General features: G+C 41.6%; 1 pseudogene; it reads left to right on the top strand.

Annotated features, from left to right (window-relative positions):
• The first annotated feature begins 11,185 nt into the window (after nt 1–11,185).
• LOC132351755 (GSK3B-interacting protein-like) lies at nt 11,186–23,775 on the top strand (annotated as a pseudogene).
• The last annotated feature ends 3,999 nt before the right edge of the window (nt 23,776–27,774 follow it).

The raw sequence follows: 27,774 nt of genomic DNA, 5'->3' as shown, positions 1-27,774 counted from the left end.
GTCATCTCCATTTGTGGGCTGTTTGGTTAGTTACGACTCCTATATTAGACTATAAGCTTCAAGAGGGCAGGGGTTACATGTGTTTATTCACTTTGTCTATCAAATATCTAGCACATAGCAGAATCTCAAGAAATATTTGTCAAATGAATGAATCGGTTCTTAGCTTTCCCTCTGTAGTTATAGAGAATAAGTACAACCCTTTAAAATACCATTCTCCCCTTAAATCTTCTTTTTCCCTTGGGTAAACATCTAAGCCTCCTCGATACTTCCTCCCATTGCATAGGTTTTGATTTGTTTGTTAGTGTGGTTGTTTTCCTTTGACCAGATTCCGGTGGTGCCCTCAGAACTGACCAGTAGTCTTGAAGCACCCGGACCAGGTTAGGGTTTGAATAGGACTGTCACCTTCTTGTTGTAGGACTGAAACCACCATCGATGTTTGGTAACAACATTGCATAATGTTGATTCACACGATGCATTAAAAATACTTTGTCTCCTTACTTTCATATTTCCAAGTGTTTACTGAATCTGCTGTCAGTTGACACTGTCAGAGTGTTTGAGTTATTCAGATTCACTCTATTCCCTGTTTTCTCACACATGATATTGGTTCAAATAAATGTCCTACTTCCCATATTTTTTTAATGTTGAAAGCCTATGTGTGTGATCCCCGAGTAGCACAACTGAACGTAAACACGTTACTATTCTTCATCAAACAATCTTAAAACAAAGAGGGTACTTTCTTCCCAAACGACTGAAGTCTCCCCCCACCCATCCTAATCACAACACAGCACTCCAGCTGGTTAGAAGACGATCTTTGTGTAGTATATTCTCTTAGGAGCTCATTTGCAATATATTTTGGTTGCTAAATGTTTACCGACCCATTGTTTCGGATCCGTTCCCTGTTCTGGACAATGTTCCAGAGGACAGCAGCCGTTTACCAGTTTCCATGCCCCTGATAAATGCCACTTGCCACTCCAGCAAAGCTACCCCTTCCTCGGGATTTGCAGTGGTAATTGAACGTCTGGATCAGGCATCTGCTGTCATGAATCCTTCCTTGGAATACATTCAGCAACTGTGTAACCTCATCTCTCTCACAAACAACACAGGCCTGGAACATTGTGATCTCTCTTATTAATTAAAGGCACAGGGAGCTTGGGACCTGCCTCTCTGAGAGATTCCAGACCAGCAAGGGCTCTGGAGAAGAGCTGGCCCAAGAATAAATGCCTGACAACCCTTTTCCTTCTAAGGGGAGATCCATCTGATTTCCTTTCATGTAAGGTGGACAGAACACACTGAGTTATAGATTTCCTCTCTGCCCTTATCAGAATATTTCATGGGCTTCACAGCTGTGGGTATATACATGCATGATAGGAAATCCTAAGTGATGCAGGATATTTTCGTTCAACGTTGGAACACAGAGACAAGGTTAGTGCCATAGTCTCTTTTTTAAAGGAAAGCCTTTTTATTTTTTTTAAATTAATTAATTAATTAATTTATTTATTTATTTTTGGCTGTGTTGGGTCTTCGTTTCTGTGCGAGGGCTTTCTCTAGTTGTGGCAAGTGGGGGCCACTCTTCATCGCGGTGCGCGGGCCTCTCACTATCGCGGCCCCTCCCGTTGCGGGGCACAGGCTCCAGACGCGCAGGCTCAGTAGTCGTGGCTCACGGGCTCAGCTGCTCCGCGGCATGCGGGATCTTCCCAGACCAGGGCTCGAACCCGTGTCCCCTGCATTGGCAGGCAGATTCTCAACCACTGTGCCACCAGGGAAACCCCCATAGTCTCTTTTTTTAACCATCTTTCTGGTCACCCCAGATGCTTCTACAATACCTGCCTCATCTTCGCTCAGTGGACTCTCCCCCGTTTCTTTCCCAAACTTCGAGGCCAGGAATTTCATTGCTGGTTGGACATCTCCAACAGGATTTTTACATATTTCCTCAAACTGAACATGTCCAAAATCAGAGTCATCAACTTTCTCTGCAAATTTTTTCAAAACTCCATCTTTCTGTTAATAATTATTCAAGTTATCTGTTTCTTCAGACTCGACATCTGTCAAGCTTGCAACCTCTCCATTCTTGTGCATCCGTGCAGCTTGTGAGGGTGAAATCCATCTTACATCTTTCCCCATCTCATACCTTCAATCCATCCCATACATTTACATCTTTCAAAACATGACCACTAGACCAGAAGTTCCACAAAGGCAGGGGCTGTTATTTTTGTGTTCATGGCTGTATTCCTGACCCAGAGGACTGTACCTGGGGTACTCGAAAGTGTTTCTTAAGTGATTTACAAGCTCCACAAATTTCTGTATGTTATTGCAGCCTGAAGAACTCCTTAGCTTGGTATTCAAGATGTTCCAGGATTTAGCCCTAGTCTGTTACTCAGAATCAAAGCAGTTCTCCCAGATGCCAAGTCTAAGGTTGAATAAAATGACTAAACAATTTGCTCCACTTAAAAGTAAGTGGCACTTTTTTTTTTTTTTCTGCCAAAGGAGTCCTCCATGAAAGGCGGTAGCTTCAGTGATCTATTTCCCAGACATAATGATGAGCATAAAAAAGGAAAAGAAAGAAATATCATGATATCATTTGGACCCTTTATAAAGAGGGTGCGGTTTTAATTTGGAACCAATCCAGGATGTAGTAAAATTGCCAAACTCTTTTCATGGTTTTGAAATAGTGAAGATTGATAATTTTGAATAATTTAATGGGTCAAACTTACTTAGGATTTAATAAGAAGAAATTATGGCCAATTGTGAGGCCTGCTCATCTACATACAATTTAGCTCCACAAGTATGTACTTATTAAGTGATTCATGGGTGTTCTTTTTCATAGAAGAAATGATGCTTTCATAGCTGCTTTCTTTGGGCACAGAGGGATGGGAGTGGAGGGCAAAAAGAAAGAGAAGAGGGCGAGAGTAAGGGGGCTGTGTAGTGAAGTCACCTTCCTTCAGCACCGCTGTTAGCTCATTAGCTGAGCTTTCGGGTAGCAGGAAATAGCAGCAAATGAGGCAATTTAGCCTGGAGAGCTGACTTCACAAGTGGGCAGAGAGCGGGGTCGCCCGTTTGCTCTGTGGTCAGAGGCATCAAGGACTCCTTATGTCACACAGTGTCAACTAGTGAATGCCTGGCAGTTTCGATGAACAATACAGTCATTTGGCTAAATGTTTTCTCTCCCATTTCGGTAGAATTACTCCCGGGTTAAGGGCACATCACTCCTCTGCAGTCATTTATACTGTTAGGGGCTTCCTTTTGTGGTCGAGTCCTCAGAGACGAGAAACTTAGGCAGTTCCGTAGGAACATACACAGGACACACTCAAGTGGGGGAAATGGTACCAAGAGGAAGTGACACTCAAACGCCATCATTTTGACAAGGGCCACTGGCTATCCATTCATTCTTTCCATAAATAATGATTGGACACCAGAGCACTATTTTCACATAGGCCAGGTACAGAATTCTACAGTTGATGGAAATGTTTCTTAGGGTGAGGACACTAGGGGTGTGAGGGGCAGAGAGAGGACAAATGCCATGATCCAGGGGTCAGAATGAGGGCCCAGGGAACAAGGATTTAGCCAGTTCACCTCTTGCTGGGGTCTCCCCAATATATATATATATATATTTTGCCTACCTGAACACCAACTTGCTTTCAGAGGTTGCACTTAGAGTTCATATCACAAGTGTGTGTGTGTGTGTGTGTGTGTGTGAGAGAGAGAGAGAGAAAGCTGGTCGTCATGCACAATTTGTTCATTCATTCATTGAACAAATATTTCTAGAGCAGCTGCCATGTTCTTGGTTGGGGCATGAGATCTGGTGGCTTCCTCAAATCTCTAATCCTGCAGGGAAGACAGATGCAAATAGGTAATCACATGTGTGACAGATACTATTGATTGGACCTCTGGTGAGCCATGAACGCATAAAAACCATCGGGGAAAAGAGTAGGAGGACAGAAGGTGTCATTACCGAGGAGGTAACTATATTACTGGGGAATTTTTAGGCTGTTTATTGATTTGGCGCTTCTTCTAGGGGCAGAAGGAATTAGTGAAAAGGTTTGAAGCCAGAGAATAACATTATCATATTTGGGTTTTTAAAAAGAACATTTTGGGTTCAGTGAGGAGAGTGGGCTAGAGGAGCTGGAAGGGGCTTCTGGTGGGTTAGGTAGGCGACCACTACTGGACTTCAGGCAGTGGTGATGTTGGCATGGTCTAGCATCCTGGCAGTTAGGTTGGAGAGACGTGAGTTGATGAGAGAGACACTTAGGAGGTTGTAGGTTCAAGATGAGGGCTTCCCTGGAGGTAGTGGTTATGAGAAAGACAGAGTCAGAAAGGCTTCCAGGCTTCCACCTTGAGCAACTGAGTGGATGGAGGGAGTGCCATTTACCACTGCAGGCAAAATAAAGAAGCAGATTCAGGGGAGAGTTCATGAGTGCGTTTTTCCCTAAGTGGAATTTGACGTACCTACGGGATAAGCAAACGGGAATTTTGAGTGGCCATCTCTTAGCATGGGAGAGCCTGCATCCCACTGATGGAAACAGATTATTCTATTGGTTTCATCATGACACACTTTGGAAAGGCTCCCCATCTCCTACTGCGTCAAGTCTAATCTCTTAAGATCAACGATTATCTGGTTACAACCTATTTGAACATGCTCCCTTGGTTGAGTCAAGCAGTTTTTAACCTTTTTTTTTGTGGGAGTGGGGCGGGTTGGGGTTCCGAGCCTTTTTAAGAATCTCTTAAAAACTGTGAACCTTCTCGCTAGAAAAATGCACAGACCAAGATGCCCATACAATTTTGCTCACAGTGACAATGGGCTCAGAGGTGAGTTTAATTCCCTCCCATTGGCTGGGCTTGTTCGTGTATGGATCAAGTGTCGGGTGGCCCTATTTCCCAGTTTCCTGTGGGCCATCCTGCCTTCCGCCTGGGGCCGTGGTGTTATGTACAGTCCGTGCTGCTTTTCATTCTCAGAACTGCTCCGTGTGGATGATAAATTAAGTGCTGACCTTCATCAGGGGGTCCTGCACCTCTAACACTACACAGACCTTCTGGGGACGCACGCACCCGCTTGGGGCTTTATCAAAGAGCACAAAGAAAAATCTGTAACACCAAAAGCAAGGGATAAAATTACGCAGCTTGTGATGACTACTGGACAGTATGAGATTTATATGTATCATTATTAATGTTCATTGATTATTCTAAGATATACCACCTATGGCTTTCTTTATTTAGCACGCCCAAGAATATGTGTAAATGCTAATTAAAGGACTTGTTATTTAGCATATTTAGCATTAAATTATTAGAAATTATTAAAACATAGCCACGAAGTTGCTCACATAATGCTCACAAAATTTTTAAATAGTTGAATCTAAAGTCATTTCCTTGGGTCAATTTTAGGCACAATAGGCAGAATAAATTAAAAAAAATTCTCTGTAGAGTTTCTTTCACCATATAGATCTTTTAAAGATTTTCTAATCATATGATGGCAGATGTTTTATAGCTGTCAATATGCCTGTTATTTGTAATAATTTGGTGGCTTGCCTTTGCTGGTCTCCAAAGGCAAGAAACTGAATATTTTGCAAGTGGCTTTCATGATAGTATTCGATAGTCATTCTTTAGAAAATTAGTACAGCTTTGGCTCTATAATGATATTGCCATTTTTCAAGAAAATGATGACGCGGACACTTGGAGGCTGTTATATACCAATTCAGATTGGATGGTTTGTTAAAGCACTTCCTGTGTGCTCAGTTTCAGGCGGGGACAGCGGGGAAGGCATGTGGCATGGTCCCTGTCCTCCCTGTGCTCATGCGAGGCACCACATATGAGGATGAACTACAAGCTCAGTAAAGAATCAAGGGCTAAACTGCACTGCCCAGAGGATCGTTGCTATGGGAGATGAGTCTATGCTGTTTCAGGGCATCAGGGTAGGCTTCGTGGAGGAGGCATGATTTGGACTGGATCTGAGCGGCTGTGCAGTATTTATATAGGTGGAGAGCACAATGAGGGCACTTCCAGCCCTGAAGGGAAAGAGCAGGTTGTACGCTTTTTTGACGGCCTGCGTATAAATCAGAAGCTCCCCAGGCCCTACCAGCCTACAGATATCAATGAGGTCACAATAGTATTAACAATCTAACTTTTGCTAGTTGGTCCCCCCTGTCGTACTAGCACAAGTCTTCAGCTCACCTCCTTCTCTGGGGATCCTCAGCTGTCCCATACAGGCAGAGGAACAAAGTCTTCTTTAGATCTTCCCTCCACCCCCTGAATTGGTGTCAGCTGTGTGTAAGCCATCAACTGCCCCTTTTGTGGTCCTCTCTGTGGGAGTAGCCATCCTTCCCCAGGTGTCAGATGGCTGAGAGATGCCACTGGCTTCAAAGAAGGTGGTAACATCCATGTAGGGTGACTCATGGCCCTACAACTTCTCGTGCCAAAGAATCTTCAAATATATTCCCTTAAACCTGAATACAGAATTAGGAAACTATTGATGTAGAGCCAATTTTCTAGGTTTAATAAATTCATATAATGATCTACCTGTGTAGGAAAAGAACAAGCTAATCCACAGGGTGATGGGGAAATACCTGGTTGAATTCTGTGGTAGGTTAACCCTTTAGGGAATGTGAAGTTGGATCCATTTGAGACTTTTTGTAGTTAATACTGTAATCGAGTAGGACTCTATGGGTCCTTCCCGGGACAGGTCTTCCCCCATAACCTCTGCTTTAGCTCCTCTCTGAAGTACCCAGATAATAGTATTTGATGCACATTTCCTGAGTTGTTTTGCAATGTGAACCCCTGCCCTTCCAACAAATGGAAGAGGTTAACTACTTGCTGACCATGAGCACACAGCCCCCAGGCCTCCTGGAGCCTAAGGACTGATAATCTGAACCCCCGTGACACCACCCTGTGACCTCACCATCAGCCAACCAGAGAACTGTGCACAAGCCGATCACATACCCTGTGACCCCTCCTCCCTCACCTGGCTTTTAAAAGTGCTTTGCCGAAACCCTTCGGGGAGCTTGGGGCTTTTAGAGCATGAACCACTCATCTCCCTGCATGGCCTTGCAATAAACCTTTCTCTGCTCCAAACTCCAGCGTTTCAGTTTGTTTGGCCTCGCTGTGTGTCGGGCACACAGACTTGCATTAACAATACCTCTCTTTGCAAGTATAGTAAGAATACTGAGCTTATTGGCGCATACTGGCTGTTAAAAGTCCAGATACCGTTCTATCTGTTGGAAATTGACCTCTGTCTTGATTTCCCAAGTGACCCCTCACTGTCTGACACCCAGTCTCTTACCGAGGACCCACCTCCACCTCCCCAGATCCAGTGAGGGTCATGACAGGGGTTCCAGGACCTCGAAGTTAATGTTGGCGTTAGGTCTCTGTGTTTGTTCCCATGCCAGACCAGCGCTAAATATATTTTTGTCCATTGGCTTTTAACACATTTTCATTAAACCTCACAACAAGTTTTAAAATGTTCATTAACAGAAATAGAGTTACAGATGTAGAAAACAGACCTATGGTTACCAGCAGGGAAAGCGGGGGGAGGGATAAATTGGGAGATTGGGATTGACTTATACACACTACTATATTAAATAGATAACTAATAAGGACCTAGTGTATAGCAGTTCCTAGTGTATAGCACAAGGAACCCTACTCAATACTCTGTAATGGCCTATTGGGTAAAGAATCTAAAAAAGAGTGGATATATGTATATGTATAAGTGAATCACTTTGCTGTGCACCTGAAACTAACACAACATTGTAAATCAACTATACTCCAATAAAAATTAAATATTAAATAAAATAAAATGTTTGTTAAAAACCATACAAGGAGAAAGATAAATTTAAGGAATGTTATCAATTATTTCACACAAAAAAATAAAGGCTACTAGTGGGTCTTTGTGGGTTATTTTGGCCTGTTTATATCTCAAATTTTTGTCTAGGAAACAAGCCATTAATTATGCAAATTAAGTACTAAGTTAGTACTTAGAGAAAAATTATTTTGTTAGATTTTCTTCTCAAATTTAGGATTTTTAAAGTCAGTGCATTTAGCGTTTTTAGGATTAACCAAAAAGTTTGCATTTTACCACCCAATGATAAATCTATTTAGCTGGCTGTAACCAGGGCCCCTCTCTGGCAGCAGGAGGTTAAGAACAGAACAGGTTATCAATGGAGGTTGTAAAATTGCTTTCCCGGAAGACCTTTGTGAGTAAGAGGAGGTACCATGTGTCAGTCCTTCAACACTGAGTTTTTCAGCAAAAGAGCAATCTAGTTTCTAACCCGAGGGAAGCCCTGACTGATGTGGGCCCCTCGCGTGATCTGTCCATGGGGAAGGGCTGTGGGATGTTAACACTGGATGCACATAGTCAAAGGGCAGCAGAGCGCAAGCAGAAAGGAACCACAATGGTCAGAGCGCTGCTGTTTCCTGCATTGAGTCAGACTGTTCCCTGCGTACCAGTCTCTGTCATCCCGGGGCCACCCTGGGTTCTAGCTGAACCACTGCCATCTGTTCCCTTGTTATATAAACAGAAAAATATGCATTCTATTCATGAATTGGTTTTGTTGAGTGAAAGAACTAACTTGGTCCTCAGTAATTTTAGGAACAAAAAAATGGATAACCAAAGTATTTCACATGGTGCTATGTTCCATGAAGTTCCATGCCTGACCCCTTTGGGAAGGACACTGGGAAGACCTCATTCAGGCGTCTTGGGTTTATTTATTTATTCCATCAACGATCTGGACACATGAGAGGAGAGGCACTGGTTAGATCCACAGGGGACAGAACGGTAAGTGTGGAGGATATGGGGGACTGACTCTCATCAGTCCAGTGTCCCTTTCTCTCTGTGTGTCTTCCTGTACTGCACTCACTTCTTTCAGATTCTCTTGCAGCTAAGGCTCCAGGTATTCAATCATCACACACCCTCACTCAGGCTGTGTCTTTGCTGCATCCTCTCTTGTTGCTGGCAAGTATGGTCCTGAGGTATTGATACTTTTCATCTTAGCAGGCAACCCAGTGGTCAGGTACTAGTTTCAGAGCTGATGTGAGGCTGATACGAGGCATCCAATTTCTGCTTATTCTGGTCTAGCAGTAAGTACTGTTCTGGAGCTAACCAATCTGTGGGCAGCTTCCTGGGCCATGCACCACAGCATTTGATTCCCTGCATCTGCCTGTGGCTAAGACAGCAGCTCCCCTGGAAGGTCAGTTCTGCAGTATTGTATTTCCTACCCCAAAATTTGTAATGCAACCCCATACTTAGGATGTAAACAACTTCTCAGAATTACAAATATTAATTTTGATGCTGTAGAAAGATTTTTTGTTCCCAAATTATACATGTTTAAATTTATTTGTTTGCCTGTTTCCCAATTTATTTTCACAAGTATTATTGAGTTACTTGATGTAGATTATCTTTTCTTTAAGGAAAAAACATTTTGTTTTGGATGTCTCTTATCCTTGTTTGACTAGAGGATTGGTCCTGCATTGGTTGTTATAACTAAGCATCTCTCAACTATTTAAGTCCCTCACTGATGTTCCAGTCATGGAAACAATTTAGATGCCACACAATCATAAGAGCTGATGCTCCAGGGAGGCAAACAAACCAAGCACTTTGAAGAGAGAATACTTAAAACAAGGTTATTGTAGCAGGACCTGATGAGAAAATGCTGTTAGTGTCTCTAACTAAAATTGAGAGAGCAAAGGAATTGTCACACAGCATACAGATTTAATTCTTGTATTCAAGAATTGTATTAAAATGTATTAAAGAAAATAATGAAATTTTGTATTGGAATAGAGACTAATATGCACCATAAACATCTATTTGAGTGTCCTAGTGCCCTGCATGGGTACTTGTGGAAATCAGTAATGTTATCTGGTAAATGGCTTAGTGAGAGCCTAACTTTCCAGGAGGGAAGTGGGAGAGGGAAGAAAGGAATGAAAGGTGACTGATAGAACACCAGAAAAAAGCAGATTGAAAAATAACATATTTTGTTGTACTGGAAAGAAATCCCTTTGAAAGTTAACTTCTATATTCAACTCATAATCAAAACTAGATTACCTTAGCCAAGACTTTGTATGTCTTCTTCTATAGTACCTAGGGTTAAGAAAAAAAGAGGAAAAAATATCTTTGCAGGATGAAGAAACTGGTTAAATATTGAGCATGATTTTTTTTTATTGAAGTATAGTTGACTTATAATATTTTGTTAATTTCTGCTGTACAGCAAAGTGATGCAGTTATACATATATATATATATATATATATATACATTCTTTTAAAATATTCTTTTCCATTATGGTTTATCATAGGATATTGAATACAGTTCCCTAGGTAGGACCTTGTTGTTTATCCATTCTGTATATAAAACTTACATCTGCTAACCCCAACTCCCATGAGCAAGGTTTTTTAAAATCGATCTAGACTCCGGTTATAAAATGTTTATGAGTGTACTTCTGTGCCTGACATTGTAATAGGAGCTTTACAAGTGTTACCAAGTAGAAGCTCATGCTGCTCGCCACGTGACAGGCCAATAAATCGAGAGATGAGTTGTTGAGGGAAAAAATAGTGACTTTATTCAGAAAGACAGCAGACCGAGGAGGTGGTGGACCAGTGTCCCAAAGAATCATCTTCCCTGAGTGAGAATTCAGGCTTCTTTTATACTAAAAGGGGAGGGGCTAAAGTCTTGGTTCCGGTCAGCGTCCAGAGGGGATGCGTTCATTTCTTCTTTCCTGCAGCCATTCACGGGTGGGCCAGGTCTGGATGTTTCCTGTGAGCTAAACAAAGGTATTTTAGCTTAACGTTCATTACATGGGAGGCAGGGATCCCATCACGTATAATTTAAGCTTATAGGCAACACCCCCTTAGTGATTAACTTGTAGCAAAAGCAATAGAACCCAAAGGTTAAAGTAAAAAGAGATAGATCCAATACGGAGTCAGATTTGTTCTTCCTTATTATGTAAGCACTGTCTTGTTTAATTGTCTCCAAACTCTTTGAGATGGATACTATTATTATTGACATGCTACAGGTGGGAAGATCAAGACTCAGAGAGTTTAGTTCCCTTCTCAAGGTCATTCAGCAAGTCCCTGGCATAGCAGAGATCAAGACTAAAGTCTGTGAGATTTCAGTTTCCAAACTATGAACCACTGCATGATGCTTCTTGGTTGGGCTTGAAGTCCTGCCCAAGGCAGCTTTTTATTTCTCTTCAGGAGAATCCTGTCACCATGATCAGTGTTAGTTTGCTCTCAGTTCTGGAGGCTGAGGAGTCCAAGATCAAGGCCAGCAGGTAGATTTCACTCTGATGCCTCTTCTCTGGGCTTGTAGGTGGCTGCCGTCTTGCTGTGTGCTCACATGACCTCTTTTCTGTCCATGCTCGGAGAGGGAGAGAGATCTCACTTTTCCTGTTCTTATAAGGCCGCCAATCCTATAAGATTAAGGCCCCACCCTTATAACCTCATTTAACCATAATTACCTGCTAAAAGGCCTGAGTCCAAATACAGTCACATTGGGGGTTAGAGTTTCAACATATGGATTTTGGGGGGGAGAACACAATTCAGTCCATATCACTCGCTGATGCGGACACCCCCTGCTACTACCCCCACCCCAATCAAAGGACAATATTTAGTAATTAGACACTATTTCCCCCAATCCTGGATTTTGGTAAAAATGGAAACTTTATTGGAGGTAAATTAAGGAGCAGAAGTCAAAAGGTCTTCTGCTTGGCTAAAACAGAAAAGGGGCATGGCTTTCTGTTTTAGTGGGACTCATGAGTTAAAGAGGTCACCAGGATGTCACAGACCTGCTCCCACCCTCAGGAGGGAAGACTCTACAGCTACCCCCATACTCTGCTGGGTAACAACTCTCCCATCGGCTGTTTGCTCTCCTTTGGTAAATCATCACTGATTGTTACTAGTTGTAATGGTGAGGTGGTTGGAGCCCAGAACTCTTCTCTGGCCATTGTCATAGTTTCTCCTCACTGAATAAAAGGGGCCGCTGTGATGTTATTTACCTTCCAAAAGATCTTGGGTTCAAGTCTTGCTCTTCAGAGGAAACGTTGAAAAATATCAGAAGTGATATGACCAAATAAAGGGTTATTTTCAGTGTTCAGTTGATGGCTGAATACATTGAGGAATCCCTAGAACATCGTACTTTTTCCAGTTACCATGATGGGGCAGTGCGAATTAGGGTTGGGTCTTCACTGTCCATCAGTTTGTTTTGATTTATCTGTAGGACAAACCTTATATTCTGGGTCTGGGAGACAACATAGTCAAAGCAAACAGATAGAAAATGTTAAAAAATAAATTTTTTCTTGAGGGCAGAGACTATATTTTATTCATCTTTGAACCCTCAATTCCCAATTCTTTGCTTCACAAGTGCTTGTTGCATGAATATACTCTGAATCTTTGAAGACTTAGTCCTACTATTTCGCCCTTTATTTAGCACTTACTCACTGTGGGAAAAAAGATACAGTTACTGCTTCCCATTTTCTTTAAGACATGAGATACTGTTTTGTTCTAAAAAATCCTCTACTGAGAATTTTATGATTAATATTCTCAGAGGTGCAATGTTGCTATATCTTCTGGAAGTGAAGCCATGTAAGGACAATCTGGAAGAAAATTATTTCACAGTGGGCGAGTAGGATGGCTTTCTGTCCACTCAAATGTGCAACTCAAATGAGTAATAACTTGGGTGTTGAGTGCAATCATTTGGCATTCGATAATAACATGTTCCAAAGACATTGAGAATGACTCATCTTTTGGGGACAATAGCTAACTTTTGGAGATTCTTGAAGGGTTAGGCTGTCCAGACCAGCATTAATTACAGAACATCAGGTAATTAGCATATTTTCCCTAATGCCTAGATTCATTCTCATTTCATTTTAAATTTAAAACTATTTTCTCTTCACTCCCCTTGTTAAATCTTTCCCAAAATTTTTAAAAAGCAAATTTTTTTGGAGAATAAGGAAGCCAAAGACGTGTTCCTTGATCTGGGAAGAGTATCACAGTGGGAAGACAGGACTCGGAGGTAAGAAGCCAAGATTAACTGTAATTACAGGGTGTTGTGGTGAGGGCTTGATCCCACCCTTCTTTCCCTGCTCCTGTCTGCTCTCCTGAGTCACTTTGAGTCACTCTTCAGGTATCGATTGCAGGATTTTTCTGCTTCTGTTGTTTAAAATGAGGGCTTTTTATTTTTATTTATTTATTTATTTTTGTCTCTTGAGAGAACATAATAGCCTAAATTGGATTTCTGTTGGTTCCACGTGGTCTGAATGCTTCCCTGCCTTTGACCTCCTCTGCCCCAGCGCATGAGCTCCTACACCCTGATCTTGTCAGGGCCCTGAGCTCCAGAAACCTCCTTTTGCTTTAGGCTTTTTCACAGACTGGTTCTTTACCAACTGATGACTATGAAGACCTTGTCTTCTCTCCCACAAGCTGTGCAGAACGCTGTCTGCCAGCCGCACAGATCACAGGACGGCAGTGAGGGGTCGCCCGGCTCCTGCAGGTGCATTTGCCTTGCTGGGTCTCCCGCTGTCTCCTCTAAGCCTCAGCAGCTTTCAGTGTGCTCTGCGGAGAGCCAGATTTATGGATCCACATAATACAGTCTGTACATCTGTATAATACTTATATATCCATGTAATGTAATAATACCAATAGGTAGGTTTTGTTGTTGTTTTGTTTGCTTGTTTGTTTTTCTTTTTCTATTTTGGCCCACTGTGCTGGCACGTGGGATCTGAGTTCCCCGCCCAGGGATGGAACCCACGCCTGCTGCAGTGGACGCGGGGAGTCTTAACCGCTGGACTGCCAGGGAAGTCCCAGTTTTTTTGTTTTTGTTTTTCTAACAAAAGAATCTTTTGTCCTTTGAGTTCAAAGCATCCTAATATTTCTTGTAAAACATCACATATTCCTAGATGTAGAAATCAAGGGCATTATGATTACTTTTTTCATTTTTGGCTGCATTGGGTCTTCGTTGCTGCGAGTGGGCTTCTCATTGCAGTGGATTCTCTTGTTGTGGAGCACGGGCTCTAGGCGTGCGGGCTTCAGTAGTTGTGGAGCACGGGCTCAGTAGTTGTGGCTCACGGGCTCAGTAGCTGTGGCTCGCGGGCTCTAGAGTGCAAGCTCAGTAGTTGTGGCGCACGGGCTTAGTTGCTCCGCGGCATGTGGGATCTTCCCGGACCAGTGCTCAAACCCGTGTCCCCTGCATCGGCAGGCGGATTCTCAACCACTGCGCCGCCAGGGAAGCCCTGATTACTTACTTTTTAATCTAGTGCATGGAACAACTTGACATGAATCCCTTAACCAATACAGATGGAGCAGCCTCTGTGTGTCAGGCACTGCCGTGGGTCCCGGGGAGACGTGTACCCTTTGCGTCGGGAAAACTGACATCAAGCAAAAAAAAAAAAAAAAAAATCACACGACGACATGTCAAGCGGGTGAAGACTATAGCAGAGGGAGGGGCCGGAGAGGGGCGGTGAGCAGGCGTCAGGCAAGGACTCTGAGGAGTGTCAGTGCTGCAGGGATCTGGATCCAGGGAGCCCAGACGTGGCCCTGCTGGGGCAGATGCTTGGGCTGGTCCCCACCTCCCTCCTCCGCCCCCAGCCGTGTGCACCCGCGCCCTGGAACCTGATGGTCTTCTCTCTCCTCTCAAGCTCCGGAAGCATCTCTTTGCTTTTCTTCCTCAGGGCTCCCCCCAGGGCCGTGGGAACTCAGCCTCAGCAGGGAGTCTTGTGGGTTGGTCGTCCTCTTGAAGCAGAGGAGGTACAAGGTGGAGGGTAAATGCCTTTCTTCCCCTGAAGAGACAGTTGTGAAGAGGGCGGGACTGGCCCCTCGTTGCAGGCCGCACCTGCTCCCGCGCTCTCCGTGGGCTTTTCTCCTCGCGCCCCTTCCTTGGCTCCGGGGTCCCTGATCCCTTCTAAATAAACCACTTGCATCCAAGTCCTTATCTTAACTTCTGGGTTCGGACGAAGCCGAACCAAGCTACATGCTAATTATTTTCTTGTTGTTGCTGTTTTTCTCTTCGAAAGGAAATCCATTTTTAATGTGTATGAGTCCTAGATTATTCTTCCCTTATTAGACTACCCTCTACAGACAGTTTCCTCAGTCATGCCGCTTTCATCTCCGTTACCTCATAACAATCCTTCCCCATTTTCTTCTTCTTCCTTCTCCTCCTCCCCTCCCCCTCCCCTCCTCCTTCAACAATTAAACGTCAAAGGATAGAAACTCTTACTACTAGAAGCCGGGGCATCTTCTTCAGACTTTAAAAACTAGGGTAACGATTTATTTGAGTATTGAACACCATTGTACCATATAACGTAATGCCCTTCTGTAATGTCTAAATATAACAGTGAAACACGGACATTTATAAAAAGAAGCAGAGACAGCCTGCCCAGATATAGACCGGTAGTACCTTTAATTAATATTTGCTGAATACTAAGTGCACAAAGCAGCTGCTATTTCATAGGCCAGCAAAGAGCAAATGCCAGTTTTATGGAAGGAAGGGTAGCATCGCCCCGGGCTGGACGGGCACACGAGCGTGCAATCACAGGCTCAATTTGCAACCTCTGCAGAAACGGGACACCGCTCAACAGTTCTGGGAAATGAGTCCATCTTCCCGAGCTAATCAAATATCTCACAGTGCATCACGGAGGGACTCGCTTCGTGAGAAGTGAAAAGTCCTCCATGTTTCCGTGAGTGCTAATGATCAAGAGGAACATTTCAAAATCCATATAAGTAAGAGCATAGGCGAAGATTTTACAGCGATGGTGTGACCCTCCTGGGTCAATAATAGCTCCTGGAATATGAAAACATAGACTGAAGCTCTGCATGACGGAGCACTTTTCCTAAATGGTGATTTCAACCAGAAGAAAAGTGTGTGGATAGTAATACAGCATTCTTCAACATGCAGCCACTAAGTCTTCAAATAACTCCAAAGAAGAAGTAATTTGTGCTTTTTGTTATGTACTTTTTGTTTAAAATCTCCTCCCGTGATGAAGGCATGTCCTTGCTCTTGTAGGTTCATGAAGAGAGCCATGCGTTGCCGTGGAAACTAGGATGAGGGGTGTTGAAAAATGGAACTTGGGAAGTAGGGGAGGTGCCATGCAGCAACCGATGGGACCACAGAGTGTCCCCCAGTTCAGGGGAGCAGGGGGGCCTGACCGCACCCCAAGGTGTCCAGGCAGAGTCAACTCCTCTCTTTTTTTAAAAAACGGGACCGAGATCCTCCACACTGGAGTGCGTGACACAGTGATGGAGACCTGACGGCTGCAGGGGCCGCTCTGCCCTGGACAGGTGGCCCGTCTGAAGCAGGTATGAGGTGTGGCTGGCAGGAGGGATGTCATGTAGCTGGCAGGAGGGACTTCATGGAAGTGCCAGGGAGGAGGGATGGAAGAGGAAGAACAGACAGTTTTCTGTTGTGGTTGTGGGAGGTTGGTTTTCCGGTTGTGGGAGGCTCTGGAGCCTGCCCTGAGGACCCACCCACATTCAAGGCTGCGATGGGACCCCTGTGGTCTGTGCCAGGCCGGCCTTGACTCTGTTCCTTGCTATCTGTTTGAGGAGCCCCTTTCAGCAGCCATGGGACTCGGGGATTCTGCAGTAGCAGAAACAAATGCCTGGTGGCTCATAGCATCTTGTGAAACTATAGCATCGTCATGGTGCCCACGGCACTTCAGGAGTTAGAAGTGAATGTCCACCACCCAGTCCCAAATGAATGATCTGAGCAAAGACTAAAACAGAGAAAACGCTGTCCTTACTCCTGTCACCCGCACTTCTCACTTGGAGATACCTGTCCTGGCAGGCGTCCTGCTCTCTTCTTTTCCTCGGTGAGGTCCTGGCTTCTAAGGATGTTCAGTACGACATCTTGGACTTAAATAGCTTCCCAAGTTTGGTACTGAGGTCTCAGAAAGTGCAAATTGGTGAGATCCACGTATTCTGGCTTCTCTTGTCTATATTATCCCTCACTGGGGGCTACAACGGACCCCAGGGCAGCTCCTCAGTGGAAATCTCTTATGTGAACAGCGCATTTAACATTCCCATATAGGTCATTCCAGAGCACTGAGTAGCGTTCCCTGTGCTCTACAGCAGGTCCTTATTTGTTACCTATTTTATATATAGTAGTGTGTATATGTCAATCCCAATCTCCCAATTTATCCCTCCACACACCCCCGCTTTCCTCCTTGGTAACCATAAGTTTGTTTTCTACATCTGTGACTCAATTTCTGTTTTGTAAATAGGTTCATTTGTGCCATTTTTTAGATTCCACATATAAGTGAATCATATGATATTTGTAGAAATGGGTTTTCTTGTCTTGCACCTTGGCTATTCCCTTGCTAGACGCACGTACCAGGAAGCACCAGACAATTTAACTTGACCAGAGACAGCATGCTTAACTTCTCTTATTTTTTATTTTTATTCTTTGTGCTTTTATTTTTCTTTTTTGTTCCCTCTCAGGGGGAATTATATATTTAGGAAAAGGACTAGTAACTTCTTTACATAAATATATGATTGGAATAAAAATTAGAACAAGTATTAAGTATTAGTGAAAAGGATACCAGATTAAAACTAGGTATTATCTTTTCTGAATCATGTTTAGTAGTAGGGTTTAATTATTTTAATGAATGCCAACTTATCTGAGTCTCAGATAACTCTTCCACAGAAATCTTAACTAAAACACTAATCTCCCTCTGCTAGCAGGATATGGAACCTGTGGTGAATGTTCAAGAGGGAATAACCCCATGAGCGCTGCGAAGTGTAAAGCTAATTCCGTAAAATGAGAGTAAAGCCACAGGGAGAAAGATAGTAAATACAACAGAGTGTCAGTTAAAAGATAGAATCAAAACAAATGAAACCTTCTTGATTTAGTGTTGAAGTTCCCAGAAGTTGCATGGAGATGGGAGAAAGCCTGTCCAATGCATTCAGAGATTTGAAATTGCAGTGAAAGTTGAGCTGCCTTGTGTGGATTTTTGCATTACTTAAAATGTTACATTTATGTTTGAGCTCTATTGTTTTTATCAAAGATACTTTTTATTAGCCACGTGGTTAGGTCAGGGTTTGGTTCCTTGGAATGATAGCAAAGATTACTGACCAAACAAACCCTGGTGACCTAAAGTTCATTGGGAAAAACTAAATTTGAAGTACAGAAGAGATTGGTATTAAATCAAACTTCACTCAAGAAAACTGAGTTTTAAATACAGGAGAGATCATCTCTAAACAATAAAAACCCTGGGACCAGTGACAAATAATTAAGGTAGGAATTTTAGAGTCTGAAGTAGAAACCAAGCACTATGGTTCCCGCTTCTGTAGACTGGTCTCCATGGTAGGCAATTTCATAGATTAACTAATACAGCCTAGATGCCGCCAATATTACAGATGAGGAAAATGAAGCTCTGAGGGGGACTTATCTTGAACTTCATGCCTAATAAATACTGTAGCCGGATTTAAACCAAGATCCATTTGGCACCAAAGTCCAGTACACTAGGTGAAAATGAGGGGAGGCTGGCGGCCAGTAAGGGTAGGGAAACTGTCAGGATTGCCAGCAGTTCTCTTTCTGTGTGGTTTGCTTTTTAACTCTTCAACTCAAGTCTATGTTCCACGGAGACTTGCTGGATCTTTTTTACATGATGAAGGGTCTCCATGGGAAGACCCCCTACGTCTCCAGACTCTCAGACAAAGCTGCAAAAGTCGATGAGACATGGTGACCCCCATCCACTCTCTCAGTGATGTCTGGTTCCAAAGGCATCTAGGTAGCATTTGAGCTCCACACAGGTAAGTTGCATGGGGTCACCTTTGCTTCAGTGCTGGTTGGCGAATTTCCTTTCCATGGCTGGCAGCTGTGAGGACTAACTGGTACCCACCGGTGATTAGGAACCATCCTTTCTTATTCTTGTGGAGTGAAACTGGAAAAACCAAATACACTTCTCTTCTCTGTGGTACTTGGTACAGACTGCTGACCTTTTCGTAGTGCTTCAGTGAGTTTCCTTGGGCATTACTTTTGTTTGACTGCTAAGTTTCTGCCTTGGTTCCACGGCTTATGAATTTCTGTGGGTTCTGCTCCTGCAGTCACACGGAACCTAACCAATGACCAGTCCTTTCACATTGTCTTTGTTCTTTCACAGAGGATTTGGCTCCAGAGCTGACCATCCTGAACTCTTTTAAAACCGTGTCTGAGAAAAAGAGAACATTAAAAACTGCAAGTTAGCATGCAGTCATTGTGGACCTAGTTACTTTCATAGGCAGAGAGCACTTATAGGCTAGAGTTTTCCTCATTGCACATCACAGTCAGATTTATTCAGTTTTAAATGATTATGAGCCAAAATTGAAAGTGCTTGTATTCCCCCCCTTCCCTAACCACCACCCACCCATCTGCAGCTTATCCTATTTGTTCCGTAAATTTATAAGTGATTGAAAATAAAGGCCACTCTTCATTCTTCCCATCTGAAACAAGGTTCCTCGACAAATGAGCTTACAGATCATCATAAAAAGAATGTAGACTAGTTTTATAGGGGGAAACGCTAAAACCATGATTTTGGGCTGCTTCTCCATACAAATTACTAGGGGATAATTTTACTCTTCCTAATCCGGTTGCAGCCCCCCGTCCCTACTGCACGGCCTGGACCTCCTTCCCTTCGCTTTTTACCCTCCCTCTGAGCTACTGAATTACTGGGTTCTTTACCTAGTCCCAAGATAGGGAAGAATATCAACTATTACATCACTTAGTGTTATTACAGAGTGATGGTGGTCTCATGGCTCTTAAAGATAAGAATAATTTGTTATTTATTTTCTTTTTAAAACAATGTTTTAAAATCACTAGTGTTAATCTTTCATCTATGTTAAATGGAAATATTAATGTGTTATATAAGTGCACTTCTAAGTTACAAATTTTATAACAGTTTTATATGTAGAAATTCCCCACCTGTGTTTATTTGGTATTCCTATTTAAAGAATTTCTTTTAAAAATTGCTAAACCACATGACGCAGAGGCAATACTATACAGAGAGCCACTGAGTAATTATCAAGGAATAATAGCTCCTTTTACATGAACTGTCTTTCTGGACTTGAGAAAAGAACGGGACTTCATTGAGAGGCCAATCTAAAAAAGTACCATAACTAACAAATGCTATTCATATATCCTTAGCTGTTTGTGTAGGTTATAACCAGAATTAAAGGAAATTTCATGAATAAAATTACATCTTCTCATTAAGACTTCAAATTATGTTGGAAAATTACCTCTAATTTATTTAAAATATGAGTGAAGTTTTGCATAAATTCTGCATGCAGCACCACTAGCTTACTTTAGTTCCTTGTTATAAGCAAGGATATTTGAAAATTGTAGCTGAATGCTATCAAAATGACAAATTTTCCTTCAATGTGAATTGAGTTTAATTCTCTAATTCTTTGAATTTTTTATACGACACAGTGTGTTCTTAACTAAGATAAAGTTAAGAGTCTTTAGAGCTAATAGGGAAATTAGAGTTTAGTCCTGTCTTCTCCTTTTGAAGAACATGCATCTGAGGTTGGTGGCACATCTAGGGTATCCCGGGTAGACCAGTAGACTCAAATCCCAGGAAGCAGGAGCAAGTTCCACACTCTTCCCTTCGCGTGTGTCCTCCATGGATGCTGAAGAGAGTTCCTTCTGCACATTTCCTTTATTTTCAATTTCATTGCCCCTGCCCACACTGAAGTTCTCATCATCTATTGTTGGATGTAGTTTAGTCCTTTATATTATGTGGCACCATGTCAAGAGCACAGTAAAGATTGTACTGATTTGTTACCAAAAATAACAAGTTTATCTTTATTCTGTCTAAAAAGACAACTAAACTATCACTAAATGCCAGGACTCTCTTTAAAGAAAACCACTTTGTGATGTAATGGAATAGCTACTCAGCAGATGCTTTTTGAGTTAATGAATGAATCTAACATTCTTTTAAAATTTTCTTTTTGAAAGAGTATGAAGTGGTTTGCCTATGTATTTCTAGTTAAACTCATTCTCCATGGTATTTCCAACTATCCTTTCAAAATGTGTTTCTGGTTATACCATTGCTCTCTGTATAAACCTTCCACTGTTCCAATGAATAGAGTCTGAATACTTCAGGACGGCATAAGCAACATTTTATACAGTGGCATAAGACAGTGGTAGACCGCACACTCTGGGTGAATACCTAGAAAATCAAGGCTGGATCAACACGAAGTTGGGACAATTATTGAAGTGTAGTTAGATTTCACTTACTTCTTTAGTAGTTTTTTAAATAAAAAGCTACATAGTAGTGACCCTAGTACTCCTTTCCAGTGCATTTACCATGTGATCTCAGACCAAAGTCCAGTTTGTATTGGAATTTGTTTTAAAAGACACAATACATGTCGCTTGCAAACTTGTATGGACTATTGTTTTATTTCTTGAGAGTGTCTGAATCTTTAGCTGAACAAATGTCAGAATTTGTCAGTTCTCTCTAAAGCAGGAAAAATAAAACAAAACAAAACAACAACAACAGTAAGAGTTAAAACAGAGGGATGAACTTGAAGTTGTATCTAGATCTGGGAGAGGTTAGTATATATGAAAAATATTCTCACAAAGAAGTATTTTAAAAAATTAAAAATCTGGTCATATTGGTATCTTTTTCAGTGATAATTAGTTTTCTTGACAGTATAAGATTTGATTGGCTTTTTATTGAATTTTCTGCATGATTCTATATAGCTGAAATATACCCTGCTTGATCTTTAATCATTGTTTTCTTTAGTTTAATAGTTGGGTACCATTATATGAATACTCATTTTCTTCTGTTGACTTTGTGGGTAGATATTCTCAGATTTCTCTGAGTCTAATGGAAGATAAAAGATATTCTTTTCTCTCCTTTCATGATGTTGCCTGCCTTTGGCTTCATCCTTGCATAGATTAGGATATCGGACTCCACTTCTAAGGTTTTTATAGTGGAAGATGCTAAAAAAAAAATGCACAGACGTATAGATAATTGAGGTGATGGCCAAATCCCCTGACCTGGGCTGAGAACAAACACCCCTCCTGAAACCCCTTAGTTGTTTGATGCCCCTATGAGCATTTCCATTGAGTCCTATGACATGTATTGAAGAGATAGCATTAAAACAATACTTCTAACATCATATCTATATTTCCATTATCATCATATTATACCCTTATTATAGGAAATGTTCTCTTTTTTACTTAGATACTTGTATTACACTGGAAACATAAGAAATATGTCTGATAAAATATACCCTATATAGAGTAAAAAGCAGAGGTTTCTCTAATTTCTAGAAAAATAGAAATAGAACTCGCCTCTATGAAATCAAAGAAAAACACTCTGTTGCCCCATAATACCACATTCTATGAAACAAGGTCAGCTAAATAAACAGTTGGAGGCATAAAAATCTAAACTTCTCAGATGGATGAACTGGAAATCATTCTGTTCTCCCTCTTTACCGGGATCCATTTCCCCCTTCCAACTCTGTTCCCCCTGGCTCTGGGGCAAACCTAACATTTATGGGTCCAAATATTGATAGTCTCTGGGAAGTATGGTGGTAGCTGGCCCCAAACCCATAGAATGTACAACGTCAAGAGTGAACTCTAATGTAAACTCTGGACTGTAGGTGATAGCGAGGTGTTGGTGTAGGTTCATCAACTGTAAGAAATGTACTACCCTGGTGAGTGATATTGATAGTAGGGGAAGTTGTGCATGTGTGGAGGCAGGGTATAAATGGGAAATCTCTCTACCTTCTGCTTCATTTTCCTATGAACCTAAAGCAGCTCTAAAAAATAAAATCTAAAAAAAATGAGACCAAGGCCCTAGGTCCTGGCCCTGCTGTGAACTGTTGTAGAATATCAACAGGTTAACACTTGGGGTTCTCCCTCCTAACATCTTTCGTGGAATTGGCTAACCACTTATTTTGGAAAGGCAAGGAACAGAATGCCTCTTAGAATGCTGAGAATAAATGTTTAACAAAATTATTCTTTTTCATGGGGTTATTCTTGTCTTTCTATTTGGCTGAATGTTCCTTAAGGGCACAGACCACACCTTATGCTTAGAATATGCATATTAGACTTATGAATATGCATATTAAACTTATGCATCTCAACGGAATCTGTTCGGCAGGAATTTGCTTTGGTACAAGGTAGCTATTATCTTGGTTAGAGTTGCGGATGTCCAGAAAATCTGTATCCCTTGAATTAAAATAAATAAATGGCCAGATGCCTGGGGAGGGAGTAAGAGGAGGACTCGGGGCGCGCGCAGGCTTGTGCCTGAGGTGGCAGGAGTAAGATGGTAGTGTTCCCACGTCGCATGCTTCTCAGAGCCGAAAGAGGGCACAGCTGCAGCCACTCCACCTACTGTAAAGATCACCGAACTTGGAGTCAAAGGGCTTAGGTCAAAGATTTTAGGTCAAAGATGTTTGCAGAAGGGAAACAGACTGTAATCCCATGGAGCTGAGCAGTGTGTCAGGATTTGAAGAAGATGCAGAGCTTAATGGCTTTGAACGATCTGATATGAAAGACATGAGGCTGGAAGCTGAAGCAGTTGTAAATGATGTTCTTTTTGCAGTTAACACCATGTTTGTCTCAAAAACCCTGTGCTGTGCAGACGATGTGGCCTATATCGATGTGGAAACAAGAGAAAGGAATAGATACTGCCTGGAGCTCACTGAAGCAGGGCTCGGGGTGGTAGGTTGTGCTTTCGACCAGGTGGATGATCATTTACAGACTCCCTACCATGAAACAGTCTACTCCTTGCTGGATGCCCTCAGCCCTGCCTACCGGGAAGCATTTGGAAATGCACTCCTTCAAAGACTTGAAACTGAAAAGGGATGGACAGTCATGACAAAGTATTTTCTTGTTAGAGGGGCTGTTGCTGGTACACATGTTGACATAAAGCTTTAAATTCTTGCAGATGGTCATAGTAGAAAATGCGTCTTTGATTTTGTGTCTTTATCATTTTTTGCTTCACATTTAGGCTTTTGATTGAGAACTTTATTGACTAACGAATTGTGTTTCTCAGTTTCTGATTCATTAAGGAAATCCTGAGGCCATTGCTGTGATGCCATCATTAAAGACATTCAAATTTCTTCATATAGTATCTCTGGCATTCTGAAAACCTAATCAGTATTTCATTCTCTTATTACAGGATTTTGATGCTGGCAGCACTTTCTTTCACATAGGAAATTCTAGATTTGCATGGTCATATAGGAAATAAACTAACTTCAAACTTTGATTCAGCATGCTAAATCAGGGGTTTACTGCCAGCTTGGACTGACTTATTAAGGGAAAAAAACAGCAGTAGATTATGTTGGTAGAGCTTTTTATATTCAAACGTCTTTTACATACATTATCATCACATTTCATCTTCAATAGTTCTCGGAAGAAATCAGGAAGCATTACAATTTGCATTTTAAAGATGAGGAAAGTGAAGATGAGAGGAGGAGGTTTTCAAAGGTCACAGAGCTGGGAAGTGAGTCTGTAATAACCCTGATTTGTTCCCATATAAGAATCCAGAAGGCACATTCCTGATGGAAGACCACACTTTCCAAGATAGGATCATAGTGTCTGCCATTTGAGTAAGCCTCAGAGGAAAGAAGAGACAAGTATTATTGAGGAGGGGTCTATCAAAGACCTCACTCAGGTACACATTTCAACTTAGAGATTCTCCCATCTTACAAGCAGGGTGGATGTGCTATCCCAATATTAGTTACATAGTTGGCAGAGATAAAATGAACCAGTACCAAGAGTTATATATCATCTAGAAGTAGCAGAATGTCTGATAAATTCTTGGTTGTCTTCTTGGCATTTATGTCCTTAATTTATGTTGAGTAAATTGTGATCAGAACTGTTGCTGTAATCATGATTGCGACTATCAGTTGAACTTGAAAGAAAGTGAAAATGTCACAGACATCACATTAACTGGGCAGAAATAAACTACCTCTGGAGACAGGTATTTGAGATTGAAAGATGTTCAAAGAAGAGTCATAAGACCATATTCTAGGAGCTCTCCAAAGTTCTGGGATTAGAGTCATACAGTATAAGTTCAATTAATATATTGGATTGAATGAGTTAGTGAAGGACATAGAGTTTTATTGCTTGACAAAATCCTGTTCATCTATAAGCTACTAGTTAAGGAAATGGAGGATATATCTTAATTGTCTTATCTCTATCATTTTATCATTAAAAGTATCCCTGAGTGATGCATGTTAACAAAACTTTGTGCCATTATTTTAAAAAACAATGTGATACATATTATTTTCAGATTAAGTGATATTAAATATTAATTGACATCAGTATAAAGCCTTCTTCAGAGAAACCTGACTTTCATTCCAATTTGTTTTCTCATACGTATCATATTAGAATGTGTTTCCTTACTTTTATGTTTGTTAATAATATGCAGTTATCCAAGAGCAAAGAAAAATTGATTCTACCGGTGATGGTCCTTAGTTGCAACTTTGCTTCACGTTTCACAGTAATGATGTAAAATTGTATTTAATACTATTTTTTGCCATTGCACACATGGAAGAAGTTTAAATGCAGTGGATTACAACCAAGTAGCTAAATATTTAACATCACATTTTAACCTAATCCAGAGTATTAGTTCTCTGTCACTACTGTATCACATGACCACAACTGGGTGGCTTTAAACAACAGAAATCTATTCTCTGACAGATCTGGAAGCCTGAGTCTGAAGTCAGTTTCCTTGAGCTAAAATGAAGGTGTCGGCAGGACCAGACGCCCCTTGCAGGCTCTGGGGAGGGTTCGTTTCTTGCCTCTTCCCACTCCCATGTGCCGTCAGGGTTCCCTGGCTTGTGGCTTCATCTCTTTGTTCTGTCTTCTCCTCCATGTGCATGTCTTCTAAATATACATGTGATTGCATTTGGGACCAACCTGGATAGTCCAGGACAATCTCCTCTCAACACCCTTGATTTAATCACATCTTTTGCCACGTCCTTAAGGACGTGAACTGTGTCTTGCTCCCGTTGGTTTCTCTTGGGTGAGCCTAGCACAGGGCCTGGCCCACAGTAAATAATAAATGCTATTTTTTGTTGAATCGAGTCCATCTGTACTCTGGGAGAAACATATGATGGGATCCTTTTTTATTGCTCATATATTCTATTTTGACTGATTCTTTGGGCAATGCTAGACTTGGCCTGGATATTTCCTCTTAATCTGAATACATTTGAAAGGTAGAAGAATATGCCATGCCAAAAGTAGTTATTTAGGACTGAATAGTTTACTCATTTTAATTCTTTTATCCATTGTTGTCTACTCTTCACATGGATTGCCCCAGCTACTTGCAATACAGTGGCTTTTTCCAAAAAAGACACACAGTGTAAGTGTGTGTGTGTGTGTGTACGGTGTGTGTACATGTGGTACGTGTGTTTGTGTGTGCATAAGAGGCATAGCAAATACATATAGGTTTATAAAATCTTGAATTACATTTCCATTTCTTTCCAATGTGAAGAAGCACCAGGATGAACAGTCTCTGGTAGCTGAGGTCTATTAATCATGTTTGACAGACAGGAAGGACGTGACACTTCCCATGTGAGTTCTTTGAATTGTATTAATTACAGAGTCATTACTACGCTCCAGCGCGGTGCTCCTGCGCTCTGCTGTCTGTTATCCACAACACAAATTCAAGTGTAGCCCCATCAGATGCTTTCTGAGCACCATCTAATTAGACCCGTGACATGGTAGCATGTAGGGAAGTTGATCAATGGGAAGAGTTCGAGGATAAATTACATTTGTCTAAAGAATATTAATAGTGTCTACCTGGCTAGAAACATAACTGTGATGGTAGAGATAGAATAAATCAATGATAAAAGTCATCATTGCCTTAGATCTTTTATAATGAACTCAGTATGTTTGTTATTTGTTACGTCTGTGAGTAGAATGGAAAAACAGGCTGAGAGGAGAAACAGTAAACACAGATTTGGGGCTGATTTCAGTAGACTGATTTTTTTTTGTAAGTGTTTTACATGTACAGAAACATTAATCAATTATGGCCAAACATCTTGATAAATTTTCACAAACAGAAAATACCCATCCAATTAGCACCCATATCAAGAAACTGAACATAACCGCATTCCAGAATCTCACCCTCAGCCCCTTTCTAGCCACTAATCCCACCCACCATATACACTATCTTGACTTCTAACGTCATAAATTTATCTTGAGGCTGGCATTATTTTGGGGGTGGATAAATGCAGGTAAAACAAAAATATAAAATAAGTATTCAGACAGCTTAGGACTTACTATCCCCTAAAGAGCAAAAATAATTTGTGAATTGTGAGTTGGTTTTGGTTTTGATGAAGTGGGAAGACTAGAAGGGGTTGGCCAAGAAGCAAAGAGATCTATGTAATGGCAGCATAAAATGATTATTTTTAGGGGACGGATTTAAAAGTTTATATTTTGGTTAGTTTGAAGGTCATTTCATAAGTACATATGTGAACCTCTTGATAAACCATAAATATTTCAAATGTGAAGGTGGCTAGAAACTGTTCATGGTAGGTCTTCCAAAATTTGGATGGTGCTGATATTTTCTTTGAATAACAGAGAAGTATGTTAAATAAGTCCAGGGAGAAAACATTTAGGGGAAGAGTGACCAAGTATGTTATTTGAATGCCAATTGTAGTTGACCTATGGAGGTGGGTAGCATCTATGCTCAAAGCACCTGAGCAGAGTGAGTCCTGGGACCCTGGGTGGGGAGTGGGAGGTGAGCCAGTGGGGACTTAACACAGGAGAGAAGAAGTTTCAGAGAGAGGAAAGTGAATCATGCAACTCTGCATCTTGGAATTAGAGGTTTAATTATCTTGAGAAGTAAGCAGTGATAAATAGT

The sequence above is a fragment of the Balaenoptera ricei genome, chromosome 17 (genome assembly GCF_028023285.1).
Source record: "Balaenoptera ricei isolate mBalRic1 chromosome 17, mBalRic1.hap2, whole genome shotgun sequence".
Taxonomy (NCBI): Eukaryota; Metazoa; Chordata; class Mammalia; order Artiodactyla; family Balaenopteridae; genus Balaenoptera; species Balaenoptera ricei.
The sequence above is the reverse complement of the archived record's forward strand: the minus strand, read 5'-3'. Positions and strand labels throughout refer to the sequence as shown.